Raw genomic sequence first — 16,834 nt, 5'->3', positions numbered from 1 at the left:
CAAAGGAACAAAGTAAAACTTCAGAGGGATACACAGAACTTGGAACAATTAGTTGGTGAGGTTCAAACAAATCTCCTACATGAATTCAAGGAGATGGAAGAAAATATGGCTGAAGAGATAAAGGATGTAAGACACTGGGTCACCATAAAGAAAAGTATGAAAGTATAAAAAGAAACATCACGGAAATGGTGGGAGTGAGAGTTACAATAAAAGAGATTAAATATATACTAGTGTCATACTGGCAGAGTAAATAATCAATGAACTAGAAAAGAGGACAATCAAAATTTACAGATAAAAGAACAGCTAAAGAAAAAAATATAGAGAAAATTTAGCTGGGCCTCAGAGATTTGAATGACAGCATGAAACACACAAGCATACATCTGGGTGTTCCAGAAGAAGAAGAAAAGGGAAAAGGGGACAGAAAGAATATTTGAGGAAACAATGGCTGAAAATTTCCTAACTCTTATGAAAGACATAAATATACATGTCCAAGAAGTGCAACAACATCCAAACAGAATAAATACTAACAGACGTACTATGAGTCACGTGCTAATCAAAATGTCAAATTCCAAAGATAAAGAGAGAATCCTGAAAGCAGCAAGAGATAATACATTTGTCAGATACAAGGGAAACTGCAGTAAGACTAAGTTCTTAATTCTCATCAGAAACTCATGGAGGTGATAAGGCAGGGCTATGATACGTTTAAGGTACCAAAAGAGAAAAACTGCCAGTCAAGAATTATTTATCTGGCAAAACTGTCTTTCACAAATGAGGGAGAGTTTAACATATTCACACATTAAAACAAACAAACAAACAAACAAACAAACAAACAAACAAAAAACAGAGTTTGTTAACAAGAGACCTGCCCTACAAGAAATACTAAAGGAAGTTCTGCAGGCTAAAAGGAAAAGACAGGAGAGAAGCTTGCAATGTTTCCTCCTATGATCATCTTGAATCATGAGCAGACAAATGAAAATAAATGTGCGCTTTTCCAGTGTTTTTCCAGGAACATCTTGTCTCCAGGAACATGTTTTTTGTTTGTTTATTTGTTAGTTCTCATTTATATTATAGAGAAAAAAGAGTAAAACATAACTCTAAAAGTTTTAGCAATGTGCACAAATGTCAGATGCTTCCTTGAAACAAAAGGGTGCCAAAATTACCATCTTGTAAACCAGCACCAGAGTTCCTCTTAGAGAAGACACTTCAAAGTAAAGATGTTAATCTCTCTCTTGGAGGTAGAAGGTGAGACACAAAAGGAAATAATAAATGAAGAGAGTTAAACCACTCAGCATAGGAAATTAAAGGTGGTCTGAGGATGAAACAATAAATCATGGAAAATAGGGAATGAGAGAGAAGAGAGACAGTTGGGGGTTGAGTTGTCCAGGAGGCCAGAGTCCACATAAATTTGGGTGGATGAAGCTGTACAGGGGTATACAATGAGGTAAAATGATTCCCCATGTTATAAGTTATTCTTTACCATCAACCTCCCACTCAGACCCCTGAGTGCAGTGCAACCCTATATTCTCGTGAGATGAAAGTTATAAAGGGAGGCATAAGCATCACCAAGTAGCAGCAGGAAAATTGTGATGGGTAGAGCCACTGTTGGGGTTTCTAGGTGGTGAATGACTTAAAGCCACAGCAGTGCAGGGAGTAACACATGGAAGCAGCAGAACTGACTTGAGAATGGGCATGAGATTTGCCCACTTTTTTCCAAATTCCCAAAGAAGTGATCTTATCTAGAGAAAGGGACAAGAACTGAGTTATATGCGTTAACATCTCTGGCAGCTCAAACATAAAAAGAAGATAAAATTATCCTTACGTTAGCTTGCACTACCTTCAACTACATTTGCCATCTTCGCTGCTTTCCCTCCTTGGGCCATTGCCTTTATTATTCTCTCCTCCTGGAGCATAGCTCATTCCTGCCATACAAATTTTGGCTCAAACATCCTGAGAGGCCTTCTCAGACCATCAGTCTGAAGCTGTTTTATATCACATCATCCTGCTTTATTCTTATGTAGACCTTTTAACCTCCTGATATTTTTCTGTTTATTAACTGTATTTCACTGACTCGAAAATGTTATAGATTATAAGATGCACCTTTATTTTCTGTACTCCTAACAAAGCAAAATGTGGTGATAAAATTATGATGCAATATTTTCTTGCAAAAATGGGAGAGAGAAGTTTGGAGTATTTTATAGAAATGATTATTAGTAATCGGAACTAAAGGGTAAAAAAGAGAGACCAAAAAAAAAAAGATATGACATATAAAAACCAAGGATAAAATTGTTGAAATAATTACTGCCCTTGCAATAATAACATTTAATTATAATGGATTAAACTCCCAACCAAAAGACATAGATTGTCAGAATGGATTAAAAAAGTATAATCAAACTATATGCTGTCTACAAGTGACAAAGACACAAACAGGAAGAAACAGAAAGATTGGAAAACAGAAATAGAAAGGAAACGATAATTTAAAAAGAGCTGGGGTAGCTATATTAATATATGACAAAATAGATTTTGAATGCAAAACTATTATCAGAGACAAAGAAATACAGTATTTATTAATAAAAGGAACAATCAACCAAGAAGAAATAGCTGTCACAAATATTTATGCACTTAAGCAGTATGCCCCAAAATATATGCAGCAAACACTGGGACAAAGCAAAAGGAAATATAGCATTTCCATAATAATAATTGGAGACTTCAATATACTACTCTCATCAATAGATAGATGGATCTATCCATCTAGACAAAGGATCAGTAAGGAAACAGAGAACTTAAATAGTATGATAAATGGATTAGACTTAACAGACACATACAGAAAATTACACCCAAAAATAGCAGCATATACAATCTCCCCAAGTATTCTTGGATCCATTCTCCAGAATAGACCTCATGTAGGGTTGCAAAACAAGTCTCAATAAATTTAAAATGATTGAAAGTATACAAAGTACTCTCTCTAACTGTAATGTAATGGTGCAGAAATCAGAAATAGAGAACTGAAAAATTCACAAATATATGTAAATTAAACAACACACTATTAAACAATTAGTGGGTTAAAGAAGAAATAGCAAGATAAATCAGGAAATGTCCTGAGATGAATGAAAATGAGAACAGAACATATCAAAACTTCTGGGATGCAGCAAATGCTGGGCTGAAAGGGAAATTTATAGTCCTACATTAAAAAGGAAGAAAGAGCTAAAATCAAAGATTTTACACACTTGGAGGAACTTGAAAAGGAAAAGCAAACTAATCCCAAAACAAGCAGAATGAAAGAATTAACAAAGATTAGAGCATAGATAAATAAAATTGAGGTTATAAAAAATAGAGAGATTAACTAAATCAGAAGTTGGCTCTTTGAGATGATCAATGAAATTGAAAAACTCTTAGCTAGACTGACAATGGAAAAAAGGAAAGATGCAAATAAATAAAATCAGAAATGATGGGGGGGGGTGGCAGGCATTACTATTGACCTCACAGAAATTAAAAGGAAAATAAAAGAATACTATAAAAAATGATACGCCGACAAGTTAGCATAGATGAAAATGACAAATTTCTAGAAACACACAAACTGCCTACACTGACTCTAGAAAAAATTGAAGACTTCAATAGACCAATCACAAGTAAAGAGATTGAATCAGTCATCAAAAACCTCCCAACAAGGAAAAGCTCATGACCAGACAGCTTCACAGGTGAATACTACCAAACATTCCAAGAAAAGTTATACCAATCCTGCTCTAGCTCTTGCAAAAATTTGAAGTGGAGGTAAATCTACCTAACTTTTTCTGTGAGGCAAACACCACCCTAATACCAAAGCCACATAAAGTTACTACAAGAAAAGAATACTTACAAAACAATTTCTCTGAAGAATATAGATGCAAATATCCTCAACAAAACAGTCACAGATTGAACCTAAAAGCACATTACAAAAATCATACACCAGGTTCAAGTGAGTTTTATCTCAGTGATGCAAGGGTGGTTCAATACAGGAAGATCAAGAAGATGAATTAACGTAATACACCACATTAACAAATCAAAGAGGGAAAAAATATCACTGATCATCTCAATTGATGCAAAAAGGCACTTGACAAAATTCAGCATCCTTTCTTAATAAAACCAGTTTGAAAAGTAAGGATAGAAGGAAAATTCCTCAATGTGAAAAACCCACAACTAATATTGTATTTAATGGTGTAAGGTTGTAAGCTTTTCCTCTAAGGTCTGGAACAAGGCAAGGATGCCCACTATCACCACTGTTATTCAACATTGTGCTAGAAGTTCGAGCTAGAGCAATTACACAAGAGCACACACAAAAATCAGCAGTGTTTCTAGTCACTATTAATGGGCAATGTGAGGAGGAAGTCAACAAAAATTCCATTTACAAGAGCAACTGAAAGAATTACATATCTAGGAATAAATTTGAGCAAGGATGTTGTGATAGTTTGAAGCTGTTATGGACCCAAGGAAAGGTCATGCTCTTTTAATCCATTCCTGTAGGTGTAGACCTACTGTACGTGTGACCTTGTGATTAGGTTATTTCAAGTGAGGGGGATACACCTCATTCAAGGTGTGTGTTCATCTTCTTACTGGAGTCCTTTATAAGAGTTTAGAAAAAGCCAATATAAGTTTAGACAAAAGTTTGGAGAAGCTAAAAAAAAAGACCCAGAGAAAACAATGAGGAAGCCACTGAAGCCAGAAGGTGAAGGTAATGAAAACTGGTAGAGGAAGACCAGTAGATATCACCATGTGCTTTGCTATCTGACAGAGGAATGCACACATGCCAGTAGCCAGTCTTCAGAGATGGTATCACCCTATTATGCCTTCATTTGGACATTTTTATGGTGTTAGAACTTTAAACTGTCAGCTAATGAGCCCCATTGTTAAAGGTCAATCCATTTCTTATTTATTGCATTTTGTCAGCTTTAGCAAACCAAAAGAGATGTAAAAGACTTGTAGATGGAGAGCTACAAAACATTGCTGAAAGATACTGGAGAAGACCTGGATGGATGGGGGGACATTCTGTTTATGGATTTGAAAACTAAATAAAATTAAGATGCCAATTCTACCCAAATTGATTTACAGATTCAGCACAGTCCCAATCAAAATTCCAACAGCCTACTTTGCAGAAATAGAAAAGCCAATTATCCAATTTCTTTGGAAGTGTAAGGGGCTCTAAATAGCCAAAAACATCTTGAAAAAGAAGAATGAAATTGGAAGACTCATACTTCTGACTTTAAAGCATGTTACAAAACTACACAGGTCAAAAAAACATGGCACTGGCATAAAAATAGATACATCAACCAATGGAATTGAATTGAGATTTCAGAAATAAACCCTCACGTTGATGGCTAATTGATATTTGACAAGGTTGCCAAATCTAGTCAACTGGGAAGTAATAGTCTCTTCAACAAATGTTCTGGGAGAAGTGAATATACACATGCAAAAGAAGGAAAGAGGACCCCTATCTCATACCATATATAATAATTAACTAAAAATGGATCAAAGACCAAAGAACATAATACTCCTAGAAGAAACTATAGGGATGCATTGTCAAGATCTTGTGGTGGGCAATGGTTTCTTAGATTTTATACCCAAAACAAAAGCAACAAAAGGAAGAATAGATAAATGGGACCTCCTCAAAATCTGAAACTCTTGAGTGTCAAAAAACTAAAATTTTGAGGCAATCCTGCTACTAGGTATATACCCAGAAGAACTGAAAGCTTGAACACAAACAGAAATTTGCACTGTTGTTGATAGAGTTGCCAAAAGGTTGAAGCAACCCAAGTGCCCATCAATTGATGAGTAGATAAAAGTGTAGTGTATATATATATATATATACATATATATACACACACACACACACAATATATATATATATATATATAATGTATATAATATAATGGAATATATATATTCCAATATATATATAATGGAATATTATTCAGCTGCAAGAAGGAATCAAGAACATTGAGGACATTATGTTGAGTGAAGTAAGTCACTTCACTTTGAGGACAAATATTGTATGATCTCATCGATATGAACTAAATATAAATAATGCAAACTCATAGAGTTAGAATCTAGAATATAGGTTACCAAGGGATAGATTGGAAATATAGAATGGGGAGCTGATGCTTAATTTGTACAGAATTTCTATTTAGGCTAATTGTAAAAGTTTGGAAATGACTGATGGTGATGGTAATGCATACATTATTGTGAGTGTAATTAACAGTACTGAGTTATGTATGTGAATGTGGTTGAAAGGGAAGTTTGGGTTGTGCATGTTACTGGAATGAAAGTTGGTAAATATATTACTACTACAGATGACATAGCTAAACAAGTAATAATGTGTTAAAATAATGTTCAATATATAATCACAAAATGAAAAAAAACAAGTATATAAAGCATTATAAACAATTCCTTTGTTAAAGAAAAATAGAAAAGTACCCCACAATTTAACTGGTAAATTTAAGCAGATACTTTTCATGTTTTCTTTTTGCTTGTCTGATTTTTTTAATTCTTTACAAAAATGATTTATTTTCAAACAGAAAATTTATAATTAACAAAGTTAGCAAGGGAATACAGTTCTTTTTAAAAGGACATATGCTTTACCTCATGAGCTATACAAAGAGACATTATGAAAGAGAAACCTTAACCTGACTGACTAGCTGACAACTTGGACACTTGATAAACATACAAAATCCTGGATTCCTTTGTATCAGATTCCACAGGCAGCCCTGATATGAGCATTAACTATCAGGCTTTGGGAATTCCTAGGAGTGTTTAGTCTTGTAGTATCTCAGTGGCTGTAATTAATGTTCCTTCTCTTTCCTGCATATGGAAGCAGGGAAAGTAACTCTCACTTCCTTGCCCTACAAGAATTAAGCTGTATTTTGGAATTCAATTAGCCTTGTGGGTAACTAGAAAGCCATCATCCAGGACCCAGAGCAACTTGAGTGGCCAGAGAATTCCTCCTAGAGCAGATGTCGGAGATTCCTCTGTGGATCTAGGTACGGTTACTCAGCTATATTTGTTGCTGCAGCTATGCACTCATTCATCTCTTTAAATCCCTTTGCTTACTTATACTTTTTCTTCTTCATGGCTTCTCATGCCCATTTTCTTTTCATGCCTTTCAGCAAATCTTTCCCCTCCTCTTTATGCTAAATTTCTCTTTAACCCTCTAGTACCAAATGCTCTGCAGAGTCTTCCTGCCAGATACCTTTATAAGCCTTACACAGCCTGTGAGCATCTGCCTTTGGGTCAGTACTCATCCATGGCCAGGGCAGTGAGATCATAAGCTACAGAATATAGACTGTGCTGAAGAAGCCACAAATCTGTTCTTTCATTCAAAACATTTTTATTGAGCAATTATTTTATATCAGCCATAGTGCTGCCCTCTTAGAAGCCACTATGGCTGTGGCAGGTTCTCAGAGGATTTTAGAACTTTCTCTGATATGTTCTTTCATCCTGGTTCAGCATTTAGAGGAAAGGTAGAGTGACTTACTGACACAAGAAGGAAAGATCATTGAGGAAGGTAGCCAGTGTTCTTCTTAGAATTATCTCCTCCCTTTTGGTTGAGTCTCTACACTAATAATCATCAACTGATTCCTTGCAAGAAGGCTGCTAAGTAACTTCCTGCTCATTTCCACAGCGGCCGACTAGCTTGATTCTATGAACAAACACTCCTGCCTCAGTTCCTTTCTTCCAACCCTTCAGTGGTTTGATTGTGGAGATAATTAAGTGATACTCCCAACCCCCTTGACTTGTCTATTATATTTTAATACAATAATGCAAATAAACTTTAATTGCTCATTTCTGTTCAGAGTCTAGCATGGCCCTAATTGTGTGAAGAAGAGTGCAGGGGCCCTTTTCTTCCTTTGGGGCTGCCTGGGCTGTGGGCACCAGTTTGGTGTGAAAATGTGGCACCCTGGTGAAGTGAGAGGATAGATACCCAGGAGAAGGAAACTGCCTCCTATGCAATATGTTAAACTATTTTTAGCACCTTACTAATATAAAGTGAAAGAACAAATTTAAGTTGTAAGTTTTCCTACAATAGTGAGAAGACTTGTTTTCTGAAATAAGGAAGATAATGCCAACACAGATATTAACAAGAATATTATTCTGATGTAAAATCTTTGTTTTCTAGATGGAGTACTTGGATGATTAAGAAAAACTTTTAAAAAACTTTATATTAAGTGCAGACTAACAATCCATGTTATTTTAACAGGGGGAAACTAAACTTTAGTTTTATATGAATACCTGGTTTGACACAAAAGATATCTTTTTTTTCAAATATATGATAAACAGGCTTATTAAGTTTTGGTCAGCACTGACTATGACAGACAAAATTCACTTTTATAAGCTCTTTTTTTTTTTTTTTACAACTCTCTATATTCATTCAGAGCTTATAGGCAGCAATGACTATACGAAATTCACCTTCTCCAACTCTCTACTAATTTCTGTATCCATTCAGGGCTTGTAGACAACAAAGACTATAAAAAATCTATTTTCTTAAACTTTCTACCATCTTCCATATCCATTCCACCTTCAGTTTTTATTTGTTGAGAGTGCACATAATCAGAAATAAATTTGATAATAAATTCATAAAGCATTTTGAACTTGCATACTTCCTTCCATTAATAGTATTCATGACAGGGAGAGGAGACAGAGATACTGCAAAATAATGGAAGAAGGACAGCGCAATGGTGGCTCAGTGGCAGAATTCTCGCCTGCTGTGCTGCAAACCTGGGTTTGATTCCTGGGGCCTGCCCATCCCAGGAAAAAAAAAAAAGAAGAAAGGAAGAAATTTATGCTTGGGTTTGGAACACAGCCAAGTATGTATATACTTTATACTTAGAATACACAAATGATTGCCTTACAACATGCCTAAAATCTCTCAGTCCAATTCAGCTTTTTGATATGTAAAGGATTTATATCCAGATCTCAAATTTTTCTCAACACTATTCCAAAATTCTGGTAAACACAGGAATATGTTAGTTCACAAAATCATATTATGACTTCTAGAAAAACTAGTTCAGAGCTCTACTTATTTAAATGCTACTTTCTTATTTTAAGGTCTTACAAGTGTCATCTCTTCTATGAGGAATCCTTAGGTCACTCTGTATCTTCTGCTTTTTAAATTCATCCAGCATTTTTATTCCTTTATTACTACTGTCTTATACTATGCCCTAGTACATGTATATTCTAACTAGTATATAAGCTCTTTAAAGCTAAGAATTATGTCTTCTCTATTCTTGACAGCATTCACTAACAACAATATACTGATTGACAGTAACAAAGCCACTACAAATTCAAATTCTTCCACATATTGAGGTAACAAATAGCCAAGTAACAAAAATCCAGATTCTTTGAAATCCAGGTAATCAAGGTTATTTAAAAAAAAAAAAAACAACTATATTTCTTACTGAACTTAACTGATTTCTTAAATAGGGTATATTTGAAGCAACATCATATTCTTAATTTAATTATACTTAATTTTATTATACTTTACATAAGGATAATATGTAAAGTATATTTACATATTATACAGGTACATTGCTCAGTTTATATAACAACTTATTTAGTTAGACTGGTTATACAAGTTTTTATCACTAAGCTTGTATAAATTTGAGGAGAACATATCCAGGCAGAATAAAATCAAATTTGTTCAATTCAAAATTCAACATAAAATTCCTTTCACTGGGGATTGAAATAAATTTCTGTCCTCATATCTTAACATTACAAACAATTTTAAAAGTACATTCACTGTCAATTTCTATGGAAAACATACTACAATTGTTTAACTTATTCCAATCCTAAATCCAGGAAAACTTATCCATATCTCTCAAAGATCTTTCATCTTACTTAACTGAAATTTGTAATTAGATTTTATTTAGTTTCCCCATCCCAAGGCTCTTTATATTTTAATAATGATCTGATTGCTAAGTTACCATTGCAAAGATATTATTGGAAAAATAATGTTAACAAACATAACCTATTCTGTAGCATTTTTTTTTATGCTTACCATTTCTAATCTCTAGGCCTAGTGAAAAAAAAAAAAGAATTCTAAACCACACCTTACCATAGCTTTCTGTGCCTAGCCCTCTCTTCCCAGAATTGCTTTAGGTGGTTAGGCTTTGGGGCCGAATGAAGACTGGTTTATTGAAAGTATTAGGTGAGGACCCAGGAATTTTGAGAATTCCTATATCCTTCTTTATTTCTAATTATCAGGTCTGTTTTACTAAAAGTTGTCACCAGGACAATTAGAAAAGGACTTTGCTTTTTCCAGAGGCAGCCTTTTGGCAATTTTCTGCTGCCTTAGGGAAATTCCAGGGTTGGTTTCTTTCTAATCTCCAGATTTGTATATAGTAATTACAAAACTAAGGTTTTGAATCTTGCTGCTCAGAGAATTTTTCCTTTTTAATTTCAGAAGGACCCATTTATTTATTTATATAAGATGTGTAATTATTTATAAGTAGTTCAAATAGAGCCCTTTAATAATTTTCTTAATTTTCTATTATTCAGAGATATGAGAATATACACTGAACAGGCTGACAGACAAATAAGTCAGTTACACAAGAAACAGAAACACAGAAATACTTTTGAGAGGAACAAATAAAGGATTGAATATATTATCTCCTCCAATTTTCACTTTTTTGCAGAACAATTTTAACTGTAATATCTTCAACTTTAACGATAATTGTAGTATATTCATTTTAAATCATTTTGAGGCCAGATTGTGTTAAAGAAATAAAACCTTTTTATAGACCCATAACTAAAACTTTTCAATTTTGAATACAGCCCAAGGATTTCAGTTAGGAACATTTGACCAATACAAATGCAGGAACATATCAGCTAACAAATTTAAACAGACACATAGAACGTATTACATTTAAGTAACACACCAATTAATAACTGGACCAATCACACCAACTAACGAAAGGCATTAAATGCTAAGCACATTGATTAACAACTAAACATTACCCCTTATTATACCCAGGTAACACAACAGCTAGCACTTAGACTTCCTTAATTTCACTGAATACTAATTAACTGTTGGATGACTCATTTTTTAGGAGATAGATTTTGGTCAGGGCTTCAAACCCCGTACAGCATGGTACCCAGAAAACAGGTGTAGTGGTCAGTGCAAAGATCATTCTGGAAGTGTGACCCAGGCCTAGGTCAAGGGGACTCAAACTGCCATATTTACTCCCTAGTCTACTTTTACCCTGATGACCCATTCACCCTGTCAGATGTCTGGACATGGAACTGGAAACAATTTCTCTCACTGAAGTTTTTTGAGGTGCCAAAAGTCTCTGGAGTGCTGGCAGAACAGAGAACCCCATTTACTTAGCCTCTAGACAAAATTTAGTCCAGTGGCTGCAAAAGACTTGGTCACCTGGCTTATGTGCTGTTTTAGTTTGTTAGCTGCCAGAATGCAACACACCAGAGACAGACTGGCTTTTAATAAAAGGGATTTATTTTGTTAGTTCTTCAGAAGAAAGGTAGCTAACTTTCCACTGAGGTTCTTTCTTATATGGGAAGGCACAGAATGGTCTCTGCTGGTCTTCACTCCAGGCCTCTGTGCTCCAAAAACTTTCCCCAGGGTGACTTCTTTCTGCATCTCCAAAGGCCTGGGCTGAGCTGTGAGGGCTGAGATGAGATATGCTGAGCTGCTTGGGCTATGCTACATTGAGCTCTCTCATTTAAGCACCAGCCAATTAAGTCAAATGTCATTCATTGCAGCAGGCTTGCCTCCTAGCCAACTGCAGACTAATCAGCAACAGATGAGGTTCACATACCATCAGCTCATGTCCACAGCAACAGAACTAGATGCCTTCACCTGGCCAAGTTGACAACTGACTCTAACTACCACACCTGCTCTGCTGAGGCTCCAGAGCCTTGGGGATTCATTCTTTCATTGTTACCAAGTTGTTACTGTGCAAAGGCTGTGCCTTATTTGTTAATTGACTGATTTAGGAAAGCAAGTTAAAATCTGCAAGAATCCTTCTTTTCAAGAGCTGGGCAATTCCTAAGACACCTGGGTTTCAAAGACAGAGAGTTTATTACTAGGTGCATAGTAGGAGAGCAGATGGTCTAGTGGCCCGCAAACCTGAACTGCAGTAATTTTGATGGTTTTATTAGAGAAAAGATGGGTAGGGTTTAGGATAATGAGCACAGTGGCCCCAGGTGGTGTAAGTAGAGGGGATCTAATTATTGAGCATGTGTAGATTGATTGTATGCTTAGTCACAGGTAAGAAAATGGTAGAGTATTATAATGAGGTACAGGTGACTTGTTGGTTAAAGTCTAAGCTACTGTGCATGTCAGGCGGGCCCACTTTGGTTAGATCCAGCCTCGGTTATCAAGATAACTTTGGATTTGGGGTGGGCTAGTTCTGGACTGACCCAAGACCCTTCATTAATAAACATTAGGGTCTGTCTTTAGCGATTACAAGACTACAAAGTTGAAAAACTGAATAACTGGGTACAAATGAAGGTTAGTCACGAGGTTTTTACAATCACAGAGCAGAAGATAAGGGCTATACAATCATTATCAGAGATTAAGGCAGCTGGATTACAATTTAGAGATTTCAAGAATTTCACTGTCTACTCCAGTACACCAGAAAGCAAAAAGGAACATCTATATAATGAATAAGTAATCAAAATCATTCCTTAAATCCTGATTTATTGGTTACAAAAGGGAAGATTTATTTCTTTCTATGGGATTTCAGGAGAGAAAAAGATGACTTTCAACTAGAGAATCAGAGACTGCTTCATGGAGGAAAGGTATTAGTGCTGAAATTTGAAGGAAGAGAAGGCCGTGAATTTGTAGAAATGGATGAAGGGTATTCCCAGTGGAGAGGACAGCCATGCATGGGAGATTTGAAAGACTCACGGTAGTAAATAAAGCATATCTCTTTCACTAATACCATCTCATGCCATCCCTGTTTCCACCCTCACTTCCATTTGAAGCACGTATTATTCCTATTGTATGCTTAAGTCAAATTCCACTTTTCCACTGAAGCTTTTCAAGATGACTCTAGCCTATGTGAGGTTTACCTAATATGAATTTTCATGGTATTTGTTATTTTATTATTCATCCAGGACTCACATGCATCTATATTATTGTCACTTAAATTTTATTATATATCCTATCTCAATATATAATTGATAATCTATTTGAAGGACAGAAAATAGGGCTGTATATAATTGCATGTAATCATCACTCAATAGGTATTTGTTGGTTGACTGATTTAGGAAAGCAAGTTAAAATCTGCAAGAATTCTTTTCTACTGCTGGGCAAAATTGCTGCCTCTGATTCTATTGTCCATAAATTTGGGGTGGCCCTTGAAATCAAGTTCCCTTAAAAAGAGAACATCTTAGAATTAAGAAATGTCATTTGTGTAGAGACTTATTTTAAAGGTTGCTGATTTCCTGCAGTCTGGAGCTAGTTAGTGGCTCATGATGATATGTTGGGCTTAAAATCTTGAAAAGGATTGAAAGACTTGATGTTTTACATTAGCCCAGGGAAATCTGTGGGGAAGCCAAAACATAAAATCTCCTAGATACTCCAAAATATGAAGCATGTACTCACAATAAATCTAAACAATAAATATCCCTTTTGGCTAATAGAAGGCTATTTTGGAACTTGAAGCTGGAAGAGAGATTTAGAGCAGGGTGGGAATCATTCCCTGTTATTTGGGTTAATTACCACCACCCTACTTATGGGGAACTGACTATTGCTAAATAATAAAAATAGATAAGGAAAGTGGTAATTGTTATGGAACCTGAAAACATTTTAAGAAGATAAGACCTAAATCTCACAGAAAAGAAAATCTAACAAAATGAAAGCCCTCTGACATTTTTAAGTCTAAGCTCCAAAATTAACGAGCAATTAAAGCAGAGTATATTTGTTTGCAATTCAAATATTTATTGCAATTCTACTTATTTCAATTTAAATAGCTTATTAGTAAATTTCTATTCGAAGGCTTTTAAAAATTGCTAAGTCATGAAACTTTCAAGTGGAAGAGGCAAATCTCACCCAGGAGATTAAAGGAACAAAAAGTCAGACCTGTGCATTCTCTTCCACAGAGTAGTTGTTCTAATGGCAGCAGTAATGGACTAACTAATTGGATCTTCAAAGTGAAAAATCAGCAGGTCTAAGTATAAAAAGCAGTTGTAGAGCTGTAAATTATGGTTAGTTTTTTCCCAAAGGTCACCGATAGGAGATAACAGTATAATAAACTGCAGTCCCTTGCATTCATTAATGCCTCAAAACTGTTTAATTTTTTTCCTTGTTTTGTTTGTTCTTCCTGGACTCCTTTTTACTTTAACTGAAAGTTTCTTCCTTTCCATCTTTAACTTTGTCTGTACTTTTACATGAATTTCTCTTTTCCTTTTTCCCTCTTGATATAGCCACTTTATCTTCTTTCTTATTCTCTGTTATTTTTCCTCTCTGATTCCCTCTTGTCTTAGTTTCTTGGCTGCTATGACACATACCACATACTGGGTTGGCTTAAACAACAGGAATTTATTAGCTGCTTGAATGCCTACTTCTTCCCAGGATTGGCAGCCTTCTGGCTCATCAGTAATCTTTGGGTTTCTAGTCTTTTCCATCACATTATAACCCAGAAATGGGAATTTAAGGGATGACTTACTGAGTCATGACATAGATATTCCTTTTGGCTTTCTGGCATATCGGAGTAGACAGAGGGAAATACCTGAAATCTCTAAATTGTAATCCAGCTGTCTTGATCTCTGATAACAATTGTATAGCCCTTATCTTCTGCCTCTGTGATTGTAGAAACCTTGTGACTAACCTTCATTTGTACCCAGTTATTCAGTTTTTCAACTTTATAGTCTTGTAATCACTAAGGACAACCCCTAATGTTTATGAATGAAGGGTCTTGGGTCAGTCTGGAACTAACCCACTCCAAATCCAAAGTTATCTTGATAACCAAGACTGGATCTAATCAAAATGGGCCCACCTGATATACGCAGTAGCTTAGACTTTAACCTACAAGTCCTCTATACTTCATTCCACCATTTTCTTACCTATATTCTGTGACTAAGTATGTAATCTGTCTGCACATACTCAGTAATTAGATTACCTTTAATTATGTCATCAGGGGCCACTGTGCTCATTATCCTAAACCCTGTCCATCTTGTTCCTATTAACACTATCAGAATTACTGCAATTCAGGAAGAGACATTTTGGGCTGTTAGGCCATCTACTCTCCTACTATGTGCCTAGTAATAAACTCTTTCTTTCTTTGAAACCCCAGTGTCTCAGGAATTGGTTTTTGAGCACAGTGGGCAAAAGAATCCATAGCCTTTGTCTGGTGACAACATGGTGATGCTCTCTCCTTTCTTTTCCTGGTTCCACTGACTTTCAGCTTCTCCTCCATGTGGATTTGTCTTGATAAAGCCTTCAATAATAGGATTAAGACTCAACATCATTCAGTTGGGCCACACCTTAACTAAAAGTGATATCTTTAAAAGTCCTGTTTACAATGGGTTCCTACCCACAGGGAAGGATTAAGATTGAGAACATGATTTTTTCTGATATACATAATTTAATCCATGAATGATATACACTTACCTCTTTTGTATTTTCTTCCTCTTTCTTTACCTGCAAAATTAAATGGCTATAATAAAGTATATTTTAAAATCATTTATGTAATGGAGTATATTTTTCCATATTTTAAATTTTTAAATCAATTTAGTTTACATTTATATGTTTCTCACTCTTCACTTCTTGAATTTATTGACTCATTATTTTGTGTCTAACCCAGAGATTTATGAACAATTACCATGTCCCAGGGGCTGCAATAGGTAGTGGAGCTAAGATATATCCTTGCCTCTAGCCTTGAAGAGCACTTAGGTATTGGAGAAGCAAGTCTATGAGTAGATATTACCATGTAGGGATATCAGATAATGCAGTCAAAATAGGGACTCTGACTTTGGGTGAAAAGAGAGTGAAAAATGGACACTACCACAATACGATGAGGAAAGTTCCTCAGAAAACAGGTCACTTTAGAGGCATGCCAGTTTGAAAGGATGTACAACCCTAGAAAATCCATGTTTTAATCCTAATCAGTCTTGTGGGAGCAATGGTTTCTTCTAATCCCTAATCAGCACTATAGTTTGGAAAGTTGGTTAGACTATCTCCACAGAGATGGGCTCAGTCAGTTGTGGGTATTAAACTTGATTCGATGGAGACGTGTCTCCACCCACTCTACGTGAGTCTTGATTAGTTAACTGGGATCCTATAAAAGAGACATTTTTTTTTTAAAGAGAATACCTTTTGAGAATGATGAGAAAGCCACAACAGAGCCAAGCAGAGCCACAAGAGAACTACAGAGTCCACCAGCCAGTGACCTTTGGAGATTCTGAGAAAGCAGGGAATGCTACAGAACCATGAAGCAGAGTCCAACAGCCAGTGACTTTTGGAGATGACAAAGGAAAACACCCCCTGGGGAGTTTCATGAAAAAAACAAGCCTATAGAGAAAGCTAGCAGACACCACCCTGTTTGCCATGTGCCCTTCCAACTGTGAGAGAAATGCTGAACATCATCAGCCTTCTTGAACCAAGGTATCTTTCCCTGCATGCCTTAGCTTGGACATTTCTATAGATGCCTTAGATTGGACATTTCTATAGACTTGCTTTAATTTGGACAATTTCACAGACTTAGAACTGTAAACTAGCAACTTATTAAATTCCCTTATTAAAAGCCATTCTGGTGCTTGCTATGCTAAAATTGGAATGATACAGAGAAGATTAGCATGGCCCCTATGCAAGGATGACACACAAATTCATGAAGCATTCCGTGTTTTT

General features: G+C 35.7%; 1 non-coding gene across 1 annotated transcript; it reads left to right on the top strand.

Moving 5' to 3' along the window:
• Nucleotides 1-16,727: 16,727 nt before the first annotated feature.
• LOC143656587 (U6 spliceosomal RNA) lies at nt 16,728-16,834 on the top strand. Its single transcript, XR_013162505.1, has one exon. It is a non-coding gene; the product is annotated as a U6 spliceosomal RNA (small nuclear RNA).

The sequence above is a fragment of the Tamandua tetradactyla genome, chromosome 14, assembly GCF_023851605.1.
Source record: "Tamandua tetradactyla isolate mTamTet1 chromosome 14, mTamTet1.pri, whole genome shotgun sequence".
NCBI classification, from domain to species: Eukaryota; Metazoa; Chordata; class Mammalia; order Pilosa; family Myrmecophagidae; genus Tamandua; species Tamandua tetradactyla.
Note: the sequence above shows the minus strand (reverse complement) of the source record. Positions and strands in the feature narration are given on the sequence as shown.